Source organism: Somniosus microcephalus, chromosome 4 (assembly GCF_052327205.1).
Source record: "Somniosus microcephalus isolate GS21.2 chromosome 4, FLI_Smic_1.0, whole genome shotgun sequence".
NCBI lineage: Eukaryota > Metazoa > Chordata > Chondrichthyes > Squaliformes > Somniosidae > Somniosus > Somniosus microcephalus.
This window is the reverse complement of record NC_140990.1, coordinates 81,481,797-81,507,208: the sequence shown is the minus strand read 5'-3', so window position 1 is coordinate 81,507,208 and position 25,412 is coordinate 81,481,797. Positions and strand designations below refer to the sequence as shown.

The following is a 25,412-nucleotide window of genomic DNA, read 5'->3' as shown; positions in this document are numbered from 1 at the left end:
TGGTGGGGGACTGGGGGTACAGTGGGTTAACCATTGCCCTTTCTCCATTCTCTGGTGAGGAGTGGGAGGTACAGTGGGTTAACAATTACCCTTTCCCCTCTCTCTGGTGGGGGAGTGGGGGTACAGTGGGTTAACAATTACCCTTTCCCCTCTCTCTGGTGGGGGACTGGGGGTACAGCAGGTTAACATTTGCCCCTTCCCCTCTCCCTGGTGGGGGAGTGGGGGTACAGTGGTTTAACAATTGCCCTTTCCCCTCTCCCTGGTGGGGGAGTGGGGGTACAGTGGGTTAACAATTGCCCTTTCCCCTCTCCTTGGTGGGGAGTGGGGGTACAGTGGGTTAACAATTGCCCTTTCCCCTCTCTCTGGTGGGGGAGTGGGGGTACAGTGTATTAACAATTGCCCTTTCCCCTCTCTCTGGTGGGGAGTGGGTGTACAGTGTGTTAACAATTGCCCTTTCCTCTCTGGTGGGGGAGTGGGGGAACAGTGTTTTAACAATTGCCCTTTCCCCTCTCACTGGTGGGGTAATGGGTGGTACAGTGGGATAACAATTGCCCTTTCCCCTCTCCCTGGTGGGGGAGTGGGAGTTACAGTGGGTTAACAATTGTCCTTTCCCCTCTCCCTGGTGGGGAGTGGGAGGTACAGTGCGATAACAATTCCACTTTCCCCTCTCCCTGGTGGGGGAGTAGGAGGTACTGTGGGTTAACAATTGCCCTTTCCCCTCTCTCTGGTGGGGGAGTGGGGGTCATTGGGTTAACAAATGCCCTTTCCCCTCTCTCTGGTGGGGGAATGGAGGTACAGTGGGTTAACAATTGCCCTTTCCCCTCTCTCTGGTGGGGGAGTGGGAGGTACAGTGGGTTAACAATTGCCCTTTTTCTCTCTCTGGTGGGGGTTACAGTTCGGGTTCGTGTGTGGCCTCATTTCAGATCCCAGAGGGTGCGATGCTGCAAAATAAAACTGGCCCCAATTCTAAAGCGATGGACAGCACGAGAAACAGGGACACCGAGATCTAAATGTGCTGCGTTTGTTTGTCTGAAATGGGAACTTTTTGATTGCCCCCACCGGGAGGAAAGTTGCTGAAGTGACTTTGAGGAATCCTGTCATGAAAGAGCTTCACTCTGTCTCTAACCCGTGGTGTATCTGAGCGGGGAGCGCTGGCTGTACAAGCCTTGGGCCCGAGACCGGCAAATATGCTGCTTCAGATAAACAGCCCTCCCCTTGGCAAAAATGGGAAACAAGATTAATTGAGCGGCTGTGTGTGTAACTGACGATTGGAAGAAAAGGCCTTTATTGGTTTTATTCAAGAACTGAAATGCAATCGAGAGATTCTCATTGACAAGAATTGACGGTGTCCATCAGAACAAGGGAAATGTTGACAAAACTGGGTTTACCGCTGGATTTATTGACAGTTCTGTTGATGATCTTCAAGGGGATCGCTTCATGTCCCACCACACAGGAGTAGGAAGCGCCGCTGGCCCACTCCTCCGCTGCAATGGATAACAGGCTGTACATGAAGAAGGAACTGCTGCCGTTCTCCGCCATCACCTCGGTGTTCTTGTAGTTGCCGGAATTCACCGGCTTGTCATTGACGGTCCACTTGACGAAGATCTCTCGGGGGGAGAAACCTCTCACTAAGCAGGTGAGGGTGACGAACCTCTGAGCGGAGACTTCTTCTGCCGGGGGCAGGAGGACAGACACGGCCGGTTCCCGCGGATCTTTAGCTGCAGAACAATCACAATAAAGGTCAATAAACTGGAGAATTCCAGAGACAGTGAAACCGGCCGTTAGACGTGAGAGAAATGTGCTTTGTGCTGAATGTTAAAGGATCCCCTTTTCCCCCCTCTGTGTCTTGTCCGGTTTTCTAGCCCGGAGCAGAGGGGGATACAATCCCTCTCTCTGGGGGCTTGAAGAGTTGGACTGGAAAATGATATAGAATTTACAGCATAGAAACAGACCATTCGGCCCAACTGGTCAATGCCGCTGTTTATGCTCCACACGAGCCTCCTCCCATCTTACTTCATCTAACACTAATAACATATCCTTCTATTCCTTTTTCTCTCATTGACTTATCCAGCTTCCCTTTAAATGCATCATCTCGGGTCCCAGAGGGTTTAGTTAGTGGAATTACCCATTGAATTATCAGGGCGGTCCATTAAAACACTTAATAGAACGAATTGCGCCTTTGCACCATCACCGGAAATAGTCAGTGTCTCACTTATTGCTACAATCTCACCGCTCACCTTTTTCCTTGTGGATGGAACCTCTTATAGGAGTCGGCATATCCTGATGGCTCACCACGCAGGTGAACTCATCCCCTCTCAGCCAGGCTTGTGTCGAGATGTTGAAGTTGCTGATCACGCTGTTGGGAGCCTCTCCGGGTTGGACAGCAATCTCTGATTTCAATGTCTCCTTTTCTCGAGTCCAGGACACGTTGACTCCATAAGGAGCATTAGACACGACGCAGGTTAAGGTCACCGTCGCCTCCAGTAAGTCCTGTTCTAGTGACGGTTGCGGAAGAGTGATTTCTGGATCGTTGCATTGGGTCTCATCTGTGAAGCAAAAATGAAAGTCAAACAAAGCTTCATCTTCAGAATCAGGACACCAGTATTCCGCCTTCACTCTCTCAGGGAGAATAAATCACCTTTGAGATAGCAACCTCTCGTTGTTGCTTAAACACCATCGTTATTGGAAGGACAACGAATTGACAACGATTCCGGGAGACTCTTTAACATTTTCTGTGTATTTGCTCCCAGAGCCACCTGGAATGGGCTGTGAAGCAAATACCCGGCGTAAAAAGTGAATACATTCGGGCGCAATTGTGTTACGCACTGAATAGCGCTCTTCCTGAAATCCCTTCTACGCCCGTCTACAGATCCTTGTGCCCGAACTTCCCGCTCATTATAATGTCTCCGCCCCCAGGGTCAAGAGCTCTACACGAAAAGTACACTGGTTCAAAACGAGTGTCAAATGAAACCCAGGATTATAGGTGCAACAGGAAACAAAGTTAACTTTCTGGTGTCTTGTTGCGATTATGGGGTGATGAAAATGTGCGGGAACCAGTTGCAGCCCCTTCAGAGGAGAAGTGAAAGTTCGGGTGAATGGGGTTCCAAGGGGTCTTTGTGGAGAATAATTTGTAATGCCAATGTGAAGTAATTTGTTAATTTCTGTCAGTAGTGAGCACTTAACATGTCTGGTGAGAGAGTCAGAAGGAAATATGACCGCAGGGCAGTAATAACAACATAGGAACAGGAGTAGGCCATTCAGCCCATCGAGCCTGTTCCACCATTCAGTGAGATCATGGCCGATCTGCCCCTCAACACCATCGACCCGCCTTGTTTCTGTAACCCTTGATACCCTTGCCTAACAAACATCTGTCAATCTCAGTTTTGACATTTTCAATTGAGCCCCAGCCTCAACAGCATTTGGGGGGTGAGAGTCCCAGATTTCCACTACCCTTTGTGTGAAGTGCTTCCTGACATCACCCCTGAACGGCTCAGTTCTAATTTTAATGTTCTGCCCCTTGTTCTGGACTCCCGCACCGGAGGAAATAGTTTCTCTCTATCTCCCCTATCAATTCCATTTATCAACTTAAACACCTCAATTAGATCACCTCTTAATCTTCTATAATCAAAGGAATACAACCCTGTTCTGTGCAACCTGTCCTCATAATTTAACCCTTTCAGCCCCGGTGTGATTCGGCTGAAATTGTCTTGCACCCTCTAAAGCCAGTGTATCCATCCTGATGTGCGGTGCCCAGAATTGGACGCAGTTCTCTAAAGAGGGTAGATGTCCTTTCTAGCAGTGGGTCCCGGGACAGTCACCAGTGAAGGGTTCCAGACACCTACTGCCGCTCCGAATATGATCAGCCAACCAGGATAAACCTGAGACCGAGGACACCTCATGTATTCTCTGACATCAGAGCAGAGGTAAATCTTCGGCGAGGTTATGGAATCCAGAACCGTGAGGAATCCTGATTCAGAAGATCGTGGGTTCAAGTCTCACTCCAGAAACTTAAACACAAAATGTGAACTGACACTCCCAGTGCAGTACTGAGGGAGCGCTGCACTGTCGGAGGTGCCATCTTTCAAAGGAGATGTTAAACAGAGGCCCCGTCTGCCTTCTCAGTTGGACGAAAACGATCCCATGGCACTATTTCGAGGAAGAGAAAGGGAGTTCTCCCAGGTGTCCTGGCCAATACTTATCCCTCAACAAACATCACCAAATAATAAGATTATCTGATCATTATCATGTTGCTGTTTGTGGGACTTTACTGTCTGCAAATTGGCCACCACGATTTCTACATTACAACAGTGATCACATTTCAGGAAGTATTCCTTGGCGGGAAAGCGCTTCGGGAAAGGCACTATGTAAAGGCATTTCATTCTTAAACATAGAAACATAGAAGATAGGAGCAGGAGTAGGCCATTCGGCCCCTCGAGCCTGCTCCGCCATTCAATGCGATCATGTCTGATCATCCAAATTCAGTACCCGGTCCCTGCTTTCTCCCATACCCGTTGATCCCTTTAGCCTTAAGAAATATATCCAACTCCTTCTTGAATATATTTAATGAATTGGACTCTACTGACATCTGCGGTAGAGAATTCCACAGGTTCATCACTCTCTGGGTGAAGAAATTCGTCCTCATTTCTGTCCTCAATGGCCTACCCCTTATCCTTAGACTGTGACCCCTGGTTCTGGACTCCCCAACCATCGGGAACATCCTTCCTGCATCTAGTCTGTCCAGTCCTGTCAGAATTTTATAAGTTTCAATGAGATCCCCTCTCATTCTTCTAAACTCCAGCGAGTACCAGCCCAATCGACCCAATCTCTCCTCATATGTCATTCCTGCCATCCCAGGTATCAGCCTGGTGAATCTTCGCTGAACTCCTTCCATGGCAAGAACATCCTTCCTCAGATACGGCGACCAAAACTGCACACAATACTCAAGATGTGGTCTCGCCAAGGTCGTACAACTGCAGCAAGACATCCTCATTCCTGTACTCAAACCCTCTCACTACAAAGGCCAACATACCATTTGCCTTCTTAACCACCTGCTGCACCTGCATGCTTACCTTCAGCGACTGGTGCACAAGGACACCCAGGTCCCGTTGCAATCCCCCTTCTCCCAATCTATTGCCATTCAGATAATAATCTGCCTTCCTGTTTTTGCCACCAAAGTGGATAACCTCACATTTATCCACGTTATATTGCATCTGCCATGCTTCTGCCCAATCACCCAACCTGTCCAAATCATCCTGGAGTTTCTCGGCGTCCTCCTCACAGCACATATGCCCACCCAGCTTTGTGTCATCTGCAAATTTGGAGATATTACATCTAGTTCCCTCGTCTAGATCATTAATATATATTGTGAATAGCTGGGGTCCAAGGACCGAGCCCTGTGGTACCCCACTCGTCACTGCCTGCCACTCAGAAAAAGACCCGTTTATTCCAACTCTTTGCTTTCTGTCTGCCAACCAGTTCAATATCCAAGTCAATACCTTGCCCCCAATCCCATGTGCCTAAACTTTACACGCGAATCTCTTATGCGGGACCTTATCAAAAGCCTTCTGAAAGTCCAAATACACCACATCCACTGGTTCTCCCTTATCTATTTTACCAGTTACATCCTCAAAAAATTCCAGTAGATTAGCCAAGCACGATTTACCTTCTGTAAATCCATGTTGACTTTGTCCGATCCTGTCACTGTTTTCTAACTGACTGCTGTTACATCTTTTATAATTTAAAACAAAAATTAATTGATGGGATGTGGGCGTCGCTGGCTACACCTGCATTTAGTGCCCATCCCTAATTGCCCTTGAGAAGATGGTGGTGAGCCGCCTTCTTGAACCGCTGCAGTCCATATGGTGTAGGTACACCCACAATGCTGTTAGGAAGGGAGTTCCAGGATTTTGGCCCAGCAACAGTGAAGGAATGGTGATACAGGTCCAAGTCAGGATGGTGTGTGGTTTGGAGGGGAACTTGTAGGTGGTGATGTTCCCATGTGTCTGCTGCCCTTGTCCTTCTAAGTGGTAGAGGTCGCGGGTTTGGAAGGTGCTGTTGAAGGAGCTTTGGCGAGTTGCTGCAGTGCATCTTGTAGATGGTACACACTGCAGCCACAGTGCGCCAGTGGTGGAGGGAGTGAATGTTGAAGGTGGTGGATGGAGTGCCAATCAAGCGGGCTGCTTTATAATGGACTCTAGCATCTTCCCCTCTATCAATGTCAGGCTTACCGGTCTGTAATTCTCCGTTTGCTCTCTACCACCCTTTTTGAATAGTGGGGTAACATTAGCTACCCTCGAATCCATGGGTACTGTTCCAGATTCCATCGAATGTTGGAAGATGACCAGCAATGCATCTACTATTTCTAGGGCCACTTCCTTAAGTACCCTAGAATATAGATTATCAGGCCCTGGGGATTTATCGGCCTTCAATCCCATCAATTTCCCTTACACCATTTCCCTACAAATACTGATTTCTTTCAGTTCCTCCCTTTCATCAGACCCTATGTTCCCCGACACCTCTGGGAGGTTATTTGTGTCCTCCTTTGTGAAGGCAGAACCAAAATATGTATTTAATTGGTCTGCCATTTCTTTGTTCCCCATTATAAATTCCCCTGATTCTGACTGCAAGGGCCCTACGCTTGAGTTCACCAATCTTTTTCTCTTCACATATCTATAAAAGCTTTTACAGTCAGTTTTTATGTTGCCTGCAAGCTTACTCTCATATTCTATTTTCCCCTTCTTAATTAATCCCTATGTCCTCCTTTGTTGAATCCTAAACTGCTCCAAATCCTCAGGCTTACTTCTTCTACTTCTTCTAAATTCTTCTATTTGATATTGGAAGAAAACACAAACAGCATGATTGTAAATTAGAAATAGAGCTTTCTCGGGGTAAACCTGAGACTAAGGACACCTCACTCATTGTCTGACATCCCAGCTGAGGGAAACCTTTCTGGAAGTGCTGGAATCCTGAACCGCAAGGAACCCTGAGTCAGCACTGACATCGGAAGGGAACACAAACTGTATGATTGGAAATTAGAAATAATTCTGTGCTTTTTACTAATTCCAGTAAAATTCCTGACTGAGATCGACGCTCAGAATGATCTGGGACTTCTCGGGGTTGTGTCTCTTACCCTGAGATCTGGAGATGTTTCTGCTTTGGGTGACCCCTTGATGAGAGACCTGGCAGGTATAGACCGAGCCGGCGAACCACTGCCCGACGGGGAATGTCAGCCGACTGGTCACCGAGAAGTTCCCGTTCACTTCAAAGACAGGAGAGGTGATGATTCCCGAATCCAGGAGTTGTCCATTCTTCAGCCAATTCACAGTCAGTGACTTTGGATGGAAATCGATGATTGAACACACGGCGGTTGCAGACCTGCTGCTGATGATTTCTTCACTGGAACTCAGGGTGAGGATCACAGTTGGATGATGTACCACACGATCTGCAAGAACATACATTTTATTGGGATTATTTGTTCCAATCCAAACAATTAAGAACTGTAAAGCGTTTTTTTTACATAGAATCTAAAACACAGAAACAGGTCACTCGGCCCAACAGGTCGGTGTCTATGCTCCACATGAGCCTCCTCTCTCCCTACTTCATCTCCCCATCAACATAACCTTCTATTCCTTTCTCCCTCCTGTACTTATCTAGATTCCCCTGAAACGCATCTCTGCTGTTCACCTCAACCACTCCCTGTGCTGGTGAGTTCCACATTCTTCCCACTCTCTGGGTAAAGAAGTTTCTCTTGAATTTCCTTTTGGATTTATTAGTGATTATTTTATATTTATGGCCCCTAGTATCGGGCTCCTCCTCGAGCAGAAATATTGTCTCTACATCTAACCTTTCAAACCCACTTCATAATTCTAAAGACCTCTATTCGGTCACCCCGAGAGAAAAGATCCCAAGCCTGTTCAATCATTCTTGACAGTTACAATTTTTCAGTTCTGGTATCGTCCTTGTAAATCTTTTTTTGCACTTCTCCAGTGCCTCTGTATCATTCTTGTAACATGTAAACCAGGCCTGTACACAGTACACTAAGTGTGCTATGTAGACCAGACCTGTACACAGTACACTAAGTGTGATTATGGAAATCAGACTTGTACACAGTACACTAAGTGTGATTATGGAGACCAGACTTGTACACAGTACACTAAGTGTGATATGGAGACCAGACCGGTACACAGTACTCCAAGTGTGATATGGAGACCAGAACGGTACTCAGCACTCTAAGTGTGATATGGAGATCAGACTTGTACACAGTTCTCTAAGTGTGATATGGAGACCAGACCGGTACACAGTACTCCAAGTGTGATATGGAAACCAGACCTGTACACAGTACTCTAAGTGTGATATCGAGACTAGATCTGTACTCAGTACTCTACATGTGATATGGAGACCAGACCTGTACACAATACTCTACGTGTGATATGGAGACCAGACCTGTACTCAGCACTCTACGTGTGATATGGAGACCAGACCTGTACACAATACGTGTGATATGGAGACCAGACCTGTACACAATACTCTACGTGTGATATGGAGACCAGACTTATACACAGTAATCTAAGTGTGATATGGAGACCAGACCTGTACACAGTACTCTAAGTCTGGTCTAACCAAGGTTGTATTGAAGTTGAACATAACTTCTCTGCTTCTCACAGTTTCCCCCTGTATCCCACAACACTAACCTGGCATTTTGACGCTCCAGTCCGACCCACTTTGTCGAACCTGGCAGTAGATTGTGCTGCTCCCCACCTCTGACTCGGTGATGGTTAACTGGCTGCTCAGGGTGTAGGTTCCCTTCTTGTTGAACACTGACGGGTAGGTCTTCAGTCCAGTGGTGATCGGCTCTTTATCTTTCTTCCAGGAAAGGCTGGTGATTTCTGGGAAGTAATCCATCGCCAAACAGCCGTACGTGACTGGGCCGCCGGTGTTGTGTTGTTCACAGGACGAGAGCAGGGCGTACAGAGTGGGAGGAGATTGTGTCGCTGGAAAAGAATGGCCAATTGAACAAGTTAGACTCTGTAATCCGTGCTTACAACATAACCAGACAACTCGAAATGTGACGACAGGATGAACTGATTCCATAATTTGCCGATCAAACCTAGATCAGTATTTGAGTTTCTGTGAGTTGTGAGACCCAACGTGAAACTTCATGTGACTCCAGTCTTGAACATAAGAAAAGTCAGAAGTCTGAAAGGGGCATTCTGTCCATGAGGCCCCTTTATACCGAGTGAATGCCGGAATATTGTATCGTGAACTTTCTCCAGCTCTTGATCCCCTGTTATGGAAAACTCCTCTCATTCCCCAACCACTTTCACATTAGACTCTTTCACATTCTGTCCACTGAGCTCCTCTCTACATCCTTTTGCTGTCATCTTCTTATTATCAGCACAGAATCAGGCCATTTCGTTACATCAAAGTCTCATCATCTCTCCATTGTAAGATGCTGCCTTAAAACCTACCTCTTTGACCATACTTTTGGGCAACTGGCAGAGTAACTACCCACCATACTAAGGAAAAAAATTGATATCTCCTTACGTGGCTCGGTGTCAGATTGTATCTGCTTACACTCCTGTGAATCGCCTTGGGAGGTTTTACTACTTTAAAGGCGCTATATAAATGCATGTTGTTGTTTTCAGGGGATACACTTTTTTGAATAGCGGTGGGATTCGTTCTCCTAATCACACAACTCCTACAGCTAGATATACTAGTTGTATTACCTTTAAAACAAATCCCAGCATGTTTATAGAGCATGACCAGAATTATAAAATAATACAACTTTACAGCACAGAAGGAAGCCATTCGGCCCATCACGCCTCTGAAAGATCTCTCCACCAATTCACTGCACCTTCTAATTCCCAATTTCTCAAATGTTCAACTTTATCAAGCTATTATGGATTATGCATGCAGCCCTCTTTCTGATAGGACATCCCCTGTCTAACAGCCCCCTGTGTAGAAAAGTGGAATAATACGTTTTCCCTTCATTCTGTTGCTGCTGATTTTAAATCAGTGCCATTTACTCACTAACTCACCGACCCGGGGAAATATGTTTCCAGTATCCCTTCATAAAACCCTTCATAATTCCAAAACCCTTCTATCAGACCTCATCTAAATCTTCTCTGTTCCCTTGACAATAAAGGACGTTTACAATAAATGGTTGAAGTCTCCTTTAAAATGTGAACGGAATAATTAAGCGTACAGATTTGAATAGGGAACTTTTGCACAGCCTGGTTTCTAAGATTCAAGCTTTAGATGAATCGGGATTGATTCGATTCTCTTTCCTTCTCAGAATTGGAGGAAGAACGATGCAGTGTGATTTGTGCTCTATCCCATTCTACTGAATGGATGTCTCCTGACTTTCCTCCTCCCACTCACTCAATTAAATAATCTGAATTAAATACGATTCCCAAAGCCGGTTATATGGAACAATGCTCTTTAAATGCTCCAGTTCATTTTCCAAATTACTTTCCAACCACCCACCAGTGAGAACAGGCGCTGCTTTCTGGGTCGTTACAATCACTTCTTGTTGCTGTTTATACCGAACATAATCTAAACATTGGGACAGGTTTCTTCTCTAAATATCTAATATTGGCAATCCTTAAACATTATAAATCGATTGGTTATCAACGGGTTCTATGCAAGTAACTCATGTGCTGACTGCTGATGTGGGCAACTCTCGCTTCTGGTTTGTGCGGATAACTCAAACATTGCGGCTTATTGGTCAGATACTGAAAGTTCGGTCTACAGTGTGAAGTAACAGAGAGTGTTGATGGTAGTGCTGCAGTAAATGTCGTACATATAGACTTACAAATGGCATTTTATAAAGTATCTCAATAAAGAATTATTCGAAAAATAGAAGCACATGGGATTAAAGGGGTGGAGGTAACTTGGGTACGTAATTAGCTGAGGGAGAGGGGGCAAAGCGTCGTGGCGACGGATGTTTTTCTGACTGGAGAGAAGTATGAAGTGGGGTGCCCCTTGGGTCGGTATTAGGTCCATTGCTTTTCCTGTTTCCTATATAAATTACCTGGACTTGTTTATAGGGTGTACAGTATCCAAGTTCACGGAAGAAACAAAACTTGGCAATGTAGTTACTAGTGAGAAGGCTAGCAGCGGACTTCAGGAGGACATAGAAAGACTGGTGAAATCGGCAGACATGTGGGTGATGCACTTTAATGCGGATAAGTGTGAAGTGATGCACTTTGGGAGGAACAACTGGGAGAGACAGTATAATTTAACTGGTACTATTTTGAGGGTGGTGCAAGAGCAGAGGGACCTGAGGAGCATATTCCCAAATCTTTGAAGGTGGCAGGGCAAGTTGATCAGGCGGTTAACACATTGTGTGGTATACTTGCCAATGTAAAAGGGGCATTGAATACAAATACAAGGAAGTCCTGCTAAACCGTTACAAATCAATGGTTAGGCATCAGATGGAGTAGTGTATACAATTCTGACCACCACAATGTAGGAAGGATGACAAGGCCTTGGAGAGGGTGCAGAGGAGGTTGACCAGGATAATACGAGGGATAAGAGACTTCAGTTACGTGGAGAGGTTGGAAAAGCAGGGATTGTTCCTTAGAGCAGTGAAAGTTACGGGGAGACCTAATAGAGGTGTTCAAAATTGTGAGAGGTTTTGTCAGAGCAAGTAGGGAGACACAGTTTCCTCTGGTGAGTAGGTCGGCAACCAAATGTCACAGATTTAAAATAATTGGCAAAAGGACTAGAGGGGAAATTAGGGCAATTTGTTTTATCAAACAGAAGGTTGTTAAGTTCGGGAATGCACGAGGCAACTGGACATGTATTTGAAGAGGACTCATTGGAGGGTTACGGGGAAAAAGCTGGGATTTGATTCGGCAGCTCTTTCAGAGCCAGCAGAGGCAAGACGGGCCGAATGGCCGCTTCTGTGCTCTGAGATTCTGTGATTCTACACGGCTCCGCGGAATTAGTTCTTCCCGATTTAATGGAAGGAAACGCTTAATAATGTTGAACATCTTTATCAGATCTATTTAATTGTTTGTTATAATGAAAGAGGATATTTAAAATAAAGGAACTGAGGAATTTGACTCAAATTAATTCAAGCGGATCCCTTCACAGAGTCTTCAAGCTTGTTGTGAATGACGACTCGTCGTAGGCTGGCTGTTTCTGTTTAACTGTTTCACAGAGGTGCGGCTCAGTGACTGTGAGCCTTGTGCTGTGACCCAGTCCAGTAGCTGAACCTCACCCGAGTTTGTTACCTTCTAAAATAAAACAATTGAACGAAATAACTCTTTCGAAGATAAGGTTCCCATGATGGTTATTTGGAGCGGGAGTCTCGACATTCTCCATTTAAATTCTCAAAATACCTTCCAGCCTCCCATCAGATCAGAACAGGCGCTGCTTTCTGGAGCGTTACAGTCACTTCCTGAAACTGTTTATTCTGAGATCAGGATAAGGCCAATCTCATGCAATCATCATCTGATACTCTAAATGTTTAAAGTTTATCGATTCATTAAAAATTGGACAGATAATGTCTTGCAATAAGGTTAAACACAATTAATGTGCGACTGTTTCATCGGAACAATGGAAAGTTTTATTTTTATATATCTGCTTCGAGAACTCGCACTTTATTAGTTCGATGCAGATTAAGGTTCCTTGAACAACACGGGACAAAGCACTCACAGATCTGTTACAGTACAGATAATACAGAGTAAAGCTCCCTCTGCACTGCCCTGTCATACGCTGAATGGTCAGATATGGCAAGGGATTGAATCCGAGCAAAGCCAAGTCTATACTGCACTGTCAAACACTCCGGGTATGGCACCGCGCTGGAAAAATACAGAGTAATCTCCTTCTTCACTGTTCCATCAAAGAGTCACGGGCAGTTACAGCACGAGTTAAATACAGAGTAAAGCTCCCTCTACATTGCACAATCAAACATACAGAGGGCAGATACGGCACGGGTTAGAAACTCATTAAAGCTCCTTCTACAATCTGCCAGAAGGGTTTCTGAATTGCTCCTTCTGAATGTCACAAACTGAGTTACTGAGCCCTTTTCTGAGGCGCCTCCTCAAACTTAAAGTCAAACTATCGCATTTCTCACAGATACAAGCTTCGGAAAGGAGTCGAATTGTACTCCATGAGATATAAGAGAACAACCCAGCAGGTTTACAACCAGTCAGGAGGATTCCTGATTCTCACACAGTGGGCAGGCGCACAGAAACAGAACAGACAGAAACGGTGCAACAATCGAGCTCTCAGCTGATAGATCTGTTCAATCTGTCAATTTCAGTGAAGCTGATTTCTAATTGCTCCTTTGTAAATTTGCGGCCACTCATGTCTGCACGTTTTTTGAATTAAACTGATATTAATATGATAAACGTTATTTGACTTCCAGCCATTTCTCCTTCCTTGTCTATAATCTTACAAACAGAGTAAGATGTAGTTTCCCTGTAAACAAGTTTAATGAAATAATTCACATTCCAGGGTAATTTGCTGCATATAACAGGGACTCCGTGACAGAGTAAGAATTGAACAAACCAGGAGACATTTACATTGAAAACCGGTTACTCACTGGTTTAATGTAATTTCATAATTAAATATAACCTGGAAAATAATCAAGGCAAAACACGAAGTTAATTCATTAAAATCTGCGGCGACACCTTCTCGAGCTGAGCGCAGCTGAGAAAGACATGTATTGTTTCTAAATTAATTTTAGACATAATTTAAAATTCTCTCCAACCCTTAAGATTTTGCAGTAACTGTAATCCTATCCAGTATACAACGCAATTGTGGGAGGTCATTTATGCTTAATAAATTCGCCCTGATATTTTACTCTAAGTTAATATTGATGTTAGCTGATGATATGCTGCAGTATAATAAAATTAGTTAATATTAACTTTAATCCTGTTTCTGTCTGGTAACTTGTGAACTGTTAGGTTTTCAATTAAATAAACATGGCACTTATCAATATTAAAATATGAAGACTCATTAATAGTTCAAGACATTCAGACAAATATATTAATTTCACTTAAATCAAATCACATTTGAATAGTTTAAAATGGTCACTAACTTCGAATACAATCCCACTCGCTATCTACACACTTGTAAACTCTGCATGTTTCTGAACTCTCTGATACAACATAAACTCCATCTTTTCTCAGAGTGGATTTCACATGATGGATTTAGGAGTGGACTATTTTACATAGCTCAAAGTCTGGCCATGGTCACATCTCACTAACTACCGATGGACTGTAGCACCGTATGTTTACTAAAGGAGGGCTCTCGGGGTTAAACATTGCCCTAAATCTTAACGATAAAAAATATTTTTATGAATTAAGAGACAACCGGCCAGTTTGCAGTCAGTAACAGATTCTTCGCTATTTAATAACACAGACAATCTGTTTATATTTTACTCCCGTAATTCACACAATGCCCGTTAATTAATTATTAAATATATTCTGCTATTTATTGGAAATCAGTTCCAGAATGATCAGTGTAAAACTGGCGGAGAACAAATCATTCAGACCATCTGCGACACTGAAATTTAATGAGCAAATGGAGGCGAGATTTTGTTGATCAATTTAACATTAATGAGAATTAAACATATCTCTCAGATGTAATCTGTTCACGGTCTATAATTCTATCCCCTATACAGCACAGCTATGGGAGACAGGATGTTGTTGTTAAATTCAAAACTAATATTAATCTTTTGTAATTAATTAATCTGCTTTAATGTCAATGGGTTATTTTTCCGTCTTCAGCCTTACGCAGTCTGTACCTTCCTTGAATTTAAATAGAATCATATGAACAATTCTTTGACTGCCAGCGACCTTTACCACTCAGCCTATGATCTTAAAACTGTTTAAGATTAGTTTAGTGATTATTGTCTCGCTATCAAAGAACAAATAATATTGAAGGAATAGCATGGTTTCCGCTGCATAGTACGAATTTAATAACCCGGAAGATTTATTACATTTACAAACTGCAATTTATAACTCGCATTTAATGCATAATTAAATACAATCTGTAATTCATCTGTGTAAAACAGGGAGATAACAATTAATTTCAAACCCTCATTAAACTGAACACTGCGGTGGAAATCAGTCTGCTGTTATTAAAATAGTTTCAGACATCATCAGAAACCGTATCCAGCGTCTACAATTTCCCGCTCGCGTTAATTGTGACCAGTGCACAGCAGAATTGTGAAAGGCGAATAAAGTTTAATGCATTAATATTAATTCAACAGCATATTGAGTGATATTGAGCAATATTACCGCATGATAATCGTTTGAGTTATATTAATTTAGCTCTCCTTCAACTTGCAAATTGTTAATTATATAATTCGTAATTACAGTAACGTTTCACCTATTAAATATGAGCACCGTAAACCATAGATTAATAGTTGAAACTGTAATACACACTTAAATAAAAACATGCATTAAATTATTTTGAATGATTTTTGATTTATAAAACCTACTTGCTGTCTGCCTACAATCATCTTTCAAACAGTTTTAAACAGATCAGAAAACCTGCAGTAGTTCGATGTCACCGAGATTAAACATTGCAGAAACTCCAAACAGTTTCACAAATTTTGTTATTCAAAGTAAGCCAGGCACACACTCTCCTCAGCAGATAAACAGCAACTCACATCACCGAGGGTCTGAATCCCGCAACAGAACGTTTTGTGGAGAAGCAGCTTATTTCTATAAACCCTTTCAGCAGAATCAAATGTAACATTGCAAAAAAATTCAGTACAGCATCCAGCGAACGCATCTATCACTGAACGAATTAATTATTGAAATAAACATAAATGTAAAATAATGACAGCAGAATTATGAGTAGCTGGATCATGTTTAATAAATTAATATTAATCTAGCATATTATTTTAATATTGTGTGATATTACAACATTATACCAACTTAATTATATTAATTTAAATCTGATTCGGGCAACAAATGTGTTAATTATGTAGTTATAAATTACAATAACATTTCACATCTTAAATATGAGCATTCGTCAACTTTTGATTAATAGATGATATTGAAATTATCACAAATAAAATACCGTAAAAATATTAAATTTATTTATAACCTCTAATTATTTCTGTGTTCTGCTTAAAATCTTCTTTCAAACGTAATTAAAAATCATCTTTGCATTTGATCAGAAAACCTGCAACCACGAGATGTCACCGAGATTAAACATGTTAGATTCGGCAAAGAGTTTAACAACCGTTAGATATTTAAAGCAACCCAGGCGCACAGTCTCATCAGCAGATAAATACCAAATCACATCAATCGGGGGCTCAATCCCTCAACAACATATTATTTCTGGAGAAACTGTTTAATTCTATTTATCCCTTTGCAGCAGAATCAAATGAAACATTGCAAAAAATCTCAATACAGCATCCACCTAACCCACGTTTCAGTGAATGAATGAATTACTGAAACAAATACAAATATAAAATAGATCAAGAAATACAACAGTTACTGAAAGAATGAATGTTTCTTACCTGCAGTCACCGTCACCATGGTGCCTTGTCCCCAGTAGTCCATGACGCCACAGTGTTACACTCCCTGGGCTGGGTCACACAATAACCGGCTCTGCGTAAAACAGACAGAAATCCAATATTAGTTTAAATATTCACATCCCAGAGGCAAACTAAAGTCATTATGTGCCCATGGATACTTTTCACTCTTTATAAAATGCCCTGATGTTTTATATTTCAGAGTAACCCATGAACAGTTATTGAATCACCAATTGATCAAAGATTAATTATCACAGTTTATCTATATTAAACTGTGCTAGTAGACAGAGCTGGACACAAGTAGGTCTTCACTGCATCTACAGTTGGATTGTGAAAGCGAGCACTGACGCAGACTCACTCAATTAGTGCTGAAGGTTTTTGTATTGAGAGTAACTGCTGTGCCACCCAGGACAGGACGTGTACCCCATGCACAGTAATAGATGGCGGTGTCTTCGGTCCTCAGGTTCTTCATGTTCAAAGCGAAGATGTTGTTTGAAGTATCTTTGGACGCAGTAAACAGGCTCTGAATCCCTGGGGCGTAGTTACTGTTTGATGCACTGTGGTAGTAAACCAGCCACTCCAGCCCCTGTCTGGGAAGCTTCCGGACCCAGTACAACCAGGCGTGGCCAAGAGTGAACCCGCTGGTTTTGCAGGTCAGTCTCAGGGAGCCTCCGGGACTCCTGGTCTCTGCCTCTGGCTGAGTCAACACGACATCCGACTGGACACCTGTAAAAACAATCAAAATCCCCGAGGATTAATCCTGGTGAAATGATTCCTGACTCTGTGACATTCCAGAGAGAGACTGACACTGAGACAGTAACAGTGAGAGACTTGGACAATAAAAACTACTCACCGGATAAGAAAGCCAGCAACAGACTGAGAGAAATCGCCGACCTCATCCTCCTGGCAATGTGTGGGAAATGCTCCTGACAAGAACTCACTGAGCAAACCCGCTCCCGGACTGTGGTATTGCGGTCCCAGTGACCGGCAGTTAAATACCCGGTAGAAGGGGGCGAGGTTACAGGCGCCGCCTATTGATCCCCTGATAGAGGCGGATACTGGATCCACGTCACACCTTCCACATCACCAACAGAATGGACTCACATCTGGACTGTCAATGAAATCCCCTTATTTCCTCACTCCTTCACAGCGGATGTGAATCTCTAATATTAAATTACATTATCAGAGTCTAAGGAGACTGCCAGTATGAGTTATTCCACCTTCCGCTACACATCCCTTCACTCTGTACCAATAAGGTATCCTTTCGGTCTATGTATCTGAATGCGGGAGGTGGGTAATGTGATTCTATTTACAATGTGGATGGCTATAGTTACACTGGTATCAGGAACACAGTATATCAGAACATAGCGGTCTGTTACAGAATATCTCAAGAATAAATGCTTCATCTCCCGCTGAAACAGATCACAAACTGGGCATTTCTCTGCCCTTTGGTAGCGGGGCTCTGAGAGGGCTTGTTTGTAATTCAAATCAGCACAAGTAAACCTGCACCGTGCGCGGCTGCTAATCGGTAATAAAGGAGCCCTTCGTTTCAATCAGGCTCACAACTGTGTGAGAATATTCAAGGAAGTGCAGCGGGTTCGAGACAATTCCATCTATTGTTTTATTTCCTTTGCGATTCCCACTGATCTCATTACACCGTGGGTGTGGAGTCATTACAATCTCTCTCCAGCACTTCGTGCAGTGCTCAATAAACCGACTGAATTATCTAGAATTTTCTTTATTAGAATTTTTTTCAATGAATTAGCGCACGGATCAATTTACTTTTTCCTGACCCTATTTTATAATAGTGCCAGCAAGGAATTTACCGAAAATCATCCTTTAGATGTTATAACTTGTCAAACGTTTCTTTCTTGTAACAGCGGTGCAGAATAATTGAATGTTCAAGTAGTTAAATCTCCGCTTGTTTCTCAATTCATATTCACGCCAATCTGACCCACACAGCCCAGCCGACTGCAGTCAGCGAGACTCGAAAACCCAATGTCATTTACAGGAAGCATCTGGGGTTCTGTGTAGTGGATCAAAGATCTGCTTCCTCACTACTGACTCCTTGGCTGAAAGTCAACTTCAAACCCTGAACATGGTCAATTAGGCCGATTTATATACAAACCTACCCAGCAACAGTACTGGAGTTAATGTTAATTATTTAGTTGTGTAACTATTTGTAACTGTTCCAACCTCTCAGGATAGGAAATATATCCAGCGTCTCAGACATCCTGTCAGTAGCAACAGACAGCTGGAGGGTCTGTCCAGCACGTTACAATCCTTAGACAGACAGACGGACAGGCAAACAGACAGACAAACAGACAGACCACCTCAGAGAGTATGCAGCTGAAGGGGTAAACTTGCACGTTGGCGTGGATGGATGGATGTTTTTGTTTATTCGTTCCTGGGATGTGGGCGTCGCTGGCAAGGTCAGTATTTATTGCCCATCTCCAGTTGCCCTTGAGAAGGTGGTGGTGAGCCGCCTTCTTGAACCACTGCAGTTCGTGTGGTGAAGGTACTCCCACAGTGCTGTTAGGTAGGGAGTTTCAGGATTTTGACCCAGCGACGTTAAAGGTTCGGCGATATACTCCGAATCAGAATGGTGTGTGCCTTGGAGGGGAACCTGGAGGTGATAGTGTTCCATGTGCCTGCTGCCCATGCCCTTCTAGGTGGTAGAGGTCGCGGTTCTGGAAGGTGCTGCCGAAGAAACCTTGGCGAGTTGCTGCAGTGCATCTTGTAGATGGTACACACTGCAGCCACAGTATGCCGGTGGTGGAGGGAGTGAATGATTAAGGTGGTGGATGGGGTGCCAATCAAGCGGGTTGCTTTGTCCTGGATGGTGTCGAGCTTCTTGAGTGTTGTTGCAGCTGCACTCATCCAGGCAAGTGGATAGCATTCCATCACGCTACTTACTTGTGCCTTGTAGATGGTGGAAAGGCTTTGGGGAGTGAGGAGGTGAGACACCCGTCACAGAATACCTAGCCTCTGACCTGCTCTTGTTGCCATAGTATTTATGTGACTGGTCCAGTTAAGTTTCTGGTCAATGGTGACCACCATGATGTTGATGGTGTGGGATTCGGCGATGGTAATGCCATTGAATGTCGAGGGGCGGTGGTTAGACTCTCGCTTGTCGGAGATAGTCATTGCCTGGCTCTTCTGTGGCGCGAATGTTACCTGCCACTAATCAGCCCAAGCCTGAACGTCGTCCAGGTCTTGTTGCATGAGGGCATCGACTGCTTCATTATCTGAGGAGCTGTGAATGGCGCTGAACACTGTGCACTCATCAGTGAATAATCTTCATTTCTGACCTTATGTTGGAGAGAAGGTCATTGATGAAGCAGCTAAAGATGGTTGGGCCTAGGACACTGCCCTGAGGAACTCCTGCAGCGATGTCCTGGGGCTGTGATGATTGAATTTCAATCACCACAACCATCTTCTGTTGTGCAAGGTATGACTCCAGCCAGTGGAGGGTTTTCACACTGACTTCAGTTTTACTAGGGCTCCTTGATGCCACATTCGGTCAAATGCTGCCTTGATGTCAAGGGCATTCACTTTCACCTCACCACTGGAATTCAGCTCCTTTGCTTATGTTTGGACCAAGGCTGTAATGAGGTCGGGCGCCGCATGGTCTTGGCAGACCCCAAACTGGGCATCAGTGAGCAGGTTATTGGTAAGTGCCGCGTGATAGCACTGTCGATGACATCTTCCATCATTTTGCTGATGATTGAGAGTAGACTGATGGGGTGGTAATTGGCCAGGTTGGATTTGTCCTGCTTTTCGCGGACAGGACATGCCTGGGCAGTTTTCCACATTGTCAGATAGATGCCAGTGTTGTAGCTGTACTGGAACAACTTGGCTAGAGGCGTGGCTAGTTCTGGAGCACAGGTCTTCAGCACAATAGCCGGGATGTTGACAGGGCCCATAGCCTTTGCTGTATCCAGTGCGCTCAGCCATTTTTTAATATCACGTGGACTGAATCGAAATGGCTGAAGACTGGCTTCTGTGATCGTGGGGATCTCGGGAGTAGGCCGATATGGATCATCCACTCGGCACTTCTGGCTGAGGATGGATGCTAACGCTTCAGCCTTGTCTTTTGCACTCATGTGCTCGGCTCCATCATCATTAAGGATGGGGATATTGATGGAACCTCCTCCTCCTGTTAGTTGTTTAATGGTCCACCACCATTCACGACTGGATGTGGCAGGACTGCAGAGTTTGATCTGATCTGCTGATTGTGGGATCACTTAGCCCTGTCTGTAGCATGCTGCTCCCGCTTTTTATCATGCATGTGGTCCTGTGTTGTAGCTTCCCCAGGTTGGCAACTCATTTTTAGGTACGCCCGGTGCAGGCTCTTCTACACTCCTTATTGAACATGGGTTGGTCCCCTGGCTTAGTGGTAATGGTAGAGTGATGGGTATGCCGGGCCATGAGGTTACAGTTTGTGGTGGAATACAATTTTGCTGCTGCTGATAGCCCACAGCGCCTCATGGATGCCCCGTTTTGAGCTGCTAGGTCTGTTCTGCATCTATCCCATTTACCACGGTGGGACACACAACACGATGGAGGGTGTCCTCAGTGTGAAGATGGGGCATCGTCTCCACAATGACTGTGCGGTGGTCACTGCTAACAATGTTGTCATGGACAGATGCATATGCAACAGGTAGATTGGTGCGGACGAGGTTAAGTAGGTTTTTCCCTCACCACCTGCCACAGGCACAGATATCCTTCATGACTCGGCCAGCCTTGGTGTGACCGAGCCACTCTTGGTGATGGATATTGAAGTCCTCCAACCCAAAGTACAATCTGTGCCCTTGCTGCTCTCAGTGATCCTTCCAAGTGGCGTTCGACATGGAGGAGTAATGATTCATCAGCTGAGGGAGGGCGGTAGGTGATAATTAGCAGAAGGTTTCCTTGCCACTGCTTGAGCTGAAGCCATGAGACTTCATGGGGTCCGGAGTCAATGTTGAGGACTCCCAGTGTCACTACTTGCGGACTGTATAACACTGTGCCGCCACCCCTGGTGGGTCTGTCCTGCCGGTGGGACAGGACATACCCAGGGATGGTGATGGAGGAGTTTGGCTGAAAGGTATGATTCTGTGAATATGACTATGTCAGGCTGTTGCTTGACTAGTCCGTGGGACAGATCTCCCAATTTTGGCACAAGTCCCCAGATGTTGGTGAGGAGAACTTTGCAGGGTTGACTAGGCTGGGTGCACTGTTGCCATGCCCATATCCGGTGCCAAGGTCGATCATCTGGTTTCATTCTTATTATGTTTTGTAGCGGTTGTATACAATTGAGTGGCTTGCTAGGCCATTTCAGAGGGCAGTTAAGAGTCAACCACATTGCTGTGGGTCTGGAGTCACATATAGGCCAGACCAGGTAAGGGCGGCAGATTTCCTTCCCTAAAGGACATTAGTGAACCAGATGGGATTTTATGACAATCCGATAGTTTCATGGTTACCATTATTGGTACCAGCTATTAATTCCAGGTTTATTTAATTAACTGAACTTAAATTCCCCAGCTGCCGTGGTGGGATTTGAACTGACGTCGCTGGATCATTAGTTCAGGCCTCTGGATTACTAGCCCAGTGACATTACCACTACTCTGCCGTATATAGGAATGGATGTGTAGTTGGATGCCTGAATGTTTTGATTACTAGACCGATGAACGGATGGATGGACGGATCGATGGATGAGTGGATGAATGGATGGATGGATGGATGAATGGATGGATGGGTGGATGGATGGAGCTGAAAGATGATGTATGACATCCTCATGTTTATGATGGTCTACTTCCTAACATGATGCAGTTCCTTGACTACTTTTGTATCAGTATGGCGCCTCCTGATTTTCTGTGTCATTTTAACCTCTGCGGTATCCATAACCAAAGACCTGAACTTCACCAAGAGAAGCGTGAAAGTATCATAGGGTTACTGATAGTCCCTCTTTGGCGATGGGAAAAAATCCTCTCCAAGATATAAAGCGAGCACATGACTGGGTTGAGAAGAGGCACGTGTAATATTTGGAACATGTGGTCCTTTCATATACAACAAAGAACTTCATATATCCTCAGTACGATAGCAAAATACTGCAGATGCTGGAAATCCGAACTACATTTCCTCCCACCCCGCCTTCTGTAAGGACTCTATTCCATTCTCCCAGTTTCTCCATCTCCACCGTATCTGCTCCGACGATGCCACCTTCCACGCCAGTGCTTCCGACATGTCTTCCTTTTTCCACAACCGAGGATTCCCCGCTACCGTGGTTGACATGGCCCTCGACCGTGTCCGTTCTATCTCCCACACTTCTGCCCTCACCCCTGCCCCTCCCTCCCGGAACCACGATAGGGTTCCCCTTGTCCTCACCTTTCACCCCACCAGCCTCCACATCCAATGGATCATCCTCTGCCATTTCCGCTACCTCCAAAGTGATCCCACCACCAAACGAATCTTCCCCTCCCCTCCCCTTCCAGCATTCCGTAGGGACTGCTCCCTCTGAGACACCCTAGTGCACTCCTCTATCACCCCCAACAGCCCTTCCCCTTCGCCTGGCACCTTCCCGTGCAAGCGCAGGAGATGTAACACCTGCCCCTATACCTCCCCCCTTCCCACTGTCCAGGGCCCCAATCACCCCTTCCAGGTGAAACAGCGATTTACTTGTACTTCTTGCTATCTAGTATACTGTATTCACTGCTCACGATGTGGTCTCCTCTACACTGGGGAGACCAAATGCAGATTGGGTGACCGCTTTGTGGAACACCTCCATTCAGTCCGTAAGGGTGACCCTGAGCTTCCGGTCGCCTGTCATTTTAATGCACTGCTCCATTCCCACTTGGACCTCACCATCCTTGGCCTCTTGCATTGTTCCACGGAAGCTCAATGTAAACTCGAGGAACAGCACCTCATCTTCCGATTAGGCACTTTGCAGCCTTCCGGACTCAATATTGAGTTCAACAATTTCAGATGATAAGCTCGGCCCCTATTACATTTTTACTTATATTTTTTTTCCACCCCTTTGTTTTGGATCTTCCCTTCCCCCCCTTTCCTTTTTTTCTCTCTCCCACACCGCAGCTGTCTCTTATCCTGCCAGTACACTTCACACCTAATCTTGCTGTCTTTTGTCTCCACTGTCCTATTACCATCTCGTCTGGTTTTGAATACCTCTTAATGTCTCTTTTACTTCTTTTACTTCTTTTGTTCGATCGCAGCCCTGCCTTCGATCTATTTTATTTCCTTTCCAGTTTGAAAAAGGGTTAAACCCGAAACGTCACTCTAATTTCTCTCCACGGATGTTGCCTGGCCTGCTGAGTTTTTCCAGCATTTTCTGTTGTTATTTAATATATCCTCACCCGGGTTACTTCAATCACATTGCAAACAACGAAGATCATTGGATGCATGTTTTTCCCCTTCCCTACCTAAATCCTTGCTCCTCTGTGAGACTGGTGCAGTCACACTATTCTGAACACACGGATGAAAGAAACACGAACTGTGCCTTTGTTTACCGCCATATATTCATTATAAGCCTTTGCCTCATCAAATTATATCCTGTGAGTATTGAACATTGTGGTCGCAAATTACCTTTCTTTAAAGTATTTAAAAATAATAAACCTGTGGAAAAAATGTTTTAATTTTAATTAATTCACCACTTACCTTGTAAAAAGCAGGCCTTATGACTGCTTTATAAATGTGTAAATTCTGGAGACTTACCCTCCCGGGAAAACCTGCAAAATAACCTAAGTTCGATGCGCACGCGCTGCCTCTCCTGCACACGCGTTCCAACTCTGATCTCCTACTTTCAGGGGAACGGAAGTGCCGGTTTCCCACACATGCGCAGTGTATGCAGGAAACCGGCACTTCCATTGGGCTTACGGGTGAGTACCCCATGTGTACTCACCCGTGGAGACCCGAATTTCTGGGTACATCATCTAAGCAGGGCTGATTCGGTGAAGGTGCTGCATATGTATGATAGCAAAATACTGCAGATGCTTGGAATCCGAAATAACAACAGAAAATGCTGGAAAAACTCAGCAGGCCAGGCAACATCCGTTTGAGAGAAATTAGAGTTGACGATTCGGGTCGAAAAAGGGTTTCGACCCGAAACGTCAACTCTAATTTCTCTCCACGGATGTTGCCTGGCCTGCTGAGTTTTTCCAGCATTTTCTGTTGTTATTAAGGTGCTGCATATGTTTACTGGATCACAAGTTTTGAGCAATATTACACCGTCAGTGCTCTATGGAATATGGTTAATGTGAGGCCCTATTTCTCAGAAGGTTGTAATTTCGTTGTGTGACTTGTTTATGTTCAGTGTTTTTTTATAGATTCATGGAAAACAGGTCTCACGGCTGCTGTCTCGGGATAATCATTTCAGCACTGGACTCAGAAATGGCCTGGGCTGATCCACCGATGGGGGCCTCACTCACCTGCATAGGTACATTGTTCAGATCTTCCTTTCATGAAATCATTGTATTATTTCACAAGTTCCTTTGCATTTTTTCTGTTATCTGTCTGTTTTATTACCTCTCTTTACAATGATGTTTCCCCATCAGTAGAGTTTTTCCCTCTGCTCTTGTCTCCCCATCGCCCCATTCCCTTTACAATCCACATATTCCCGAACATTATCATGCTCACTTGTGAGACTGTGTAGCTTGAAGTCTGTGTGTGCAGTCTGACCTTTATTTACCCCCTATATTTGTTTTACTCTGTTTCACTGCGCTCAGTCACACCTTTATCTTTCGCCCTCTATTGTTGTCTCTCTGTATCACTGTTCTCACTCTCACCTTTACTTAGCTCGATCTGTTGGATTGTCTCGGTATCACTGTGCTCAGTCTCACCTTTACGTAGCTCGGTCTGTTGGATTCTCTCGGTATCACTGTGCTCAGTCTCATCTTAATCTATCGCCCTA

At 44.5% G+C, this 25,412-nt stretch overlaps 1 pseudogene across 1 annotated transcript; it reads right to left on the bottom strand.

Annotated features, from left to right (window-relative positions):
- Positions 1–1,279: 1,279 nt before the first annotated feature.
- LOC147119349 (Ig heavy chain C region-like) lies at positions 1,280–17,435 on the bottom strand (annotated as a pseudogene). Its single transcript, XR_015078014.1, has 7 exons — positions 17,361–17,435; positions 16,925–17,233; positions 16,493–16,552; positions 8,691–8,990; positions 7,130–7,441; positions 2,238–2,546; positions 1,280–1,718 (listed from the first exon to the last, which is right to left on the bottom strand). The product of XR_015078014.1 is annotated as an Ig heavy chain C region-like (transcript).
- Positions 17,436–25,412: the final 7,977 nt, after the last annotated feature.